The following is a 2762-nucleotide window of genomic DNA, read 5'->3' as shown; positions in this document are numbered from 1 at the left end:
GTTCATAACGTCTTGGTTCTCTGGGACGGGAGCGTCACCTAGCGGTCCTTCTAGGACATATTGCTTCCTGGCAGCTATGACGATGATCCTCAGGTTCCGGACCCAGTCCGTATAGTTGCTGCCATCATCTTTCAGCTTGGTTTTCTCTAGGAACGCGTTGAAGTTCATGTTGACATGAGCGTTGGCCATTTGATCTACAAGACATATTTGCAAAGGTTTTAGACTAAGTTCATGATAATTAAGTTCTAATCAAATTATGAACTCCCACTCAGATTAGACATCCCTCTAGTCATCTAAGTGTTACACGATCCGAGTCGACTAGCCCGTGTCCGATCATCACGTGAGACGGACTAGTCATCGTCGGTGAACATCTTCATGTTGATCGTATCTTCCATACGACTCGTGTTCGACCTTTCGGTCTCCGTGTTCCGAGGCCATGTCTGTACATGCTAGGCTCGTCAAGTTAACCCTAAGTGTTTTGCTGTGTAAAACTGTCTTACACCCGTTGTATGTGAACGTAAGAATCCATCACACCCGATCATCACGTGGTGCTTAGAAGCGACGAACTGTAGCAACGGTGCACAGTTAGGGGAGAACACTTCTTGAAATTTTTGTAAGGGATCATCTTATTTACTACCGTCGTCCTAAGTAAACAAGATGCATAAACATAATAAACATCACATGCAATTATATAGTTGTGACATGATATGGCCAATATCATATAGCTCCATTGATCTCCATCTTCGGGGCTCCATGATCATCTTGTCACCGGCTTGACACCATGATCTCCATCATCATGATCTCCATCATCGTGTCTTCATGAAGTTGTCACGCCAACGACTACTTCTACTTCTATGGCTAACGCGTTTAGCAATAAAGTAAAGTAGTTTACATGGCGTTCTTCAATGACACGCAGGTCATACAAAAAATAAAGACAACTCCTATGGCTCCTGCCGGTTGTCATACTCATCGACATGCAAGTCGTGAATCCTATTACAAGAACATGATCTCATACATCACAATTCATCATTCATCACAACTTCTGGCCATATCACATCACATGATCAATCGCTGCAAAAACAAGTTAGACGTCCTCTAATTGTTGTTGCATCTTTTACGTGGCTGCGATTGGGTTCTAGCAAGAATGTTTTCTTACCTACGAATAACCACAACGTGATTTTGTCAACTTCTATTTACCCTTCATAAGGGCCCTTTTCATCGAATCCGCTCCAACTAAAGTGGGAGAGACAGACACCCGCCAGCCACCTTATGCAACTAGTGCATGTCAATCGGTGGAACCGGTCTCACGTAAGCGTACGTGTAAGGTTGGTCCGGGCCGCTTCATCCCACAATACCGTTGAAGCAAGAAAAGACTAGTAGAGGCAAGTAAGTTGACAAGATCCACGCCCACAACAAAATTGTGTTCTACTCGTGCATTAGAGAACTACGCATAGACCTAGCTCTGATACCACTGTTGGGGAATGTTGCAGAAAATTAAAAATTTTCCTACGGTTTCACCAAGATCCATCTATGAGTTCATCTAAGAAACGAGTCATGGGAGAGAGTTTGCATCTACATACCACTTGTAGATCGCGTGCGGAAGCTTGCAAGGGGATGGTGATGATGGAGTCGTACTCGACGTGATTCAGATCACCGATGTCCAAGTGCTGAACGGACAGCACCTCCGCGTTCAACACACGTACGGGACGGGAGACGTCTCCTCCTTCTTGATCCAGCAAGGGGGAAGGAGAGGTTGATGATGATCCAGCAGCACGACGGCGTGGTGGTGGATGCAGCAGAACTCCGGCAGGGCTTCGCCAAGCGACTACGGGAGGAGGACGAGGTGTAGCAGGGGGAGGGAGGCACCAAGCACAAGGGTGCGGCTGCCCTCCTCCCCCTCCAGGGGGGGCGCCGGCCCCTGGAGATCCAATCTCCAAGGGGGGCGGCGGCCAAGGGGGTGGAGTGCCCCCCAAGCCAAGTGGGGCGCCCCCCCCCCCACCCCTAGGGTTTCAACCCTAGGCGCAGGGGGTGGGCCTAGGGGGGCGCACCAGCCCACTATGGGCTGGTTCCCCTCCCACTTCAGCCCATGGGGCCCTCCGGGATGGGTGGCCCCACCCGGTGGACCCCCGGGACCCTTCCGGTGGTCCCGGTACATTACCGGGAGACCCCGAAACTTTCCCGATGGCCGAAATACCACTTCCTATATATTATTCTTTACCTACGGACCATTCCGAAACTCCTCATGACGTCCGGGATCTCATCCGGGACTCCGAACAACATTCGGTATGCTGCATACTCATATTCATACAACCCTAGCGTCACCGAACCTTAAGTGTGTAGACCCTACGGGTTCGGGAGACACGCAGACATGACCGAGACGACTCTCGGGCAATAACCAACAGCGGGATCTGGATACCCATGCTGGCTCCCACATGCTCCTCGATGATTTCATCGGTTGAACCACGATGTCGAGGATTCGATCAAAACCCTGTATACAATTCCCTTTGTCAATCGGTACGTTACTTGCCCGAGACTCGATCGTCGGTATCCCAATACCTTGTTCAGTCTCGTTACCGGCAAGTCACTTTATTCGTACCGTAATGCATGGTCCCGTGGCCAACACCTTGGTCACCTTGAGCTCATTATGATGATGCATTACCGAGTGGGCCCAGAGATACCTCTCCGTCATACGGAGTGACAAATCCCAGTCTCGATCCGTGTCAACCCAACAGATACTTTCGGAGATACCTGTAATGCACCTT

This window comes from Triticum aestivum, chromosome 5B, assembly GCF_018294505.1.
Source record: "Triticum aestivum cultivar Chinese Spring chromosome 5B, IWGSC CS RefSeq v2.1, whole genome shotgun sequence".
Lineage (NCBI taxonomy): Eukaryota > Viridiplantae > Streptophyta > Magnoliopsida > Poales > Poaceae > Triticum > Triticum aestivum.
The sequence above is the reverse complement of the archived record's forward strand: the minus strand, read 5'-3'. Positions refer to the sequence as shown.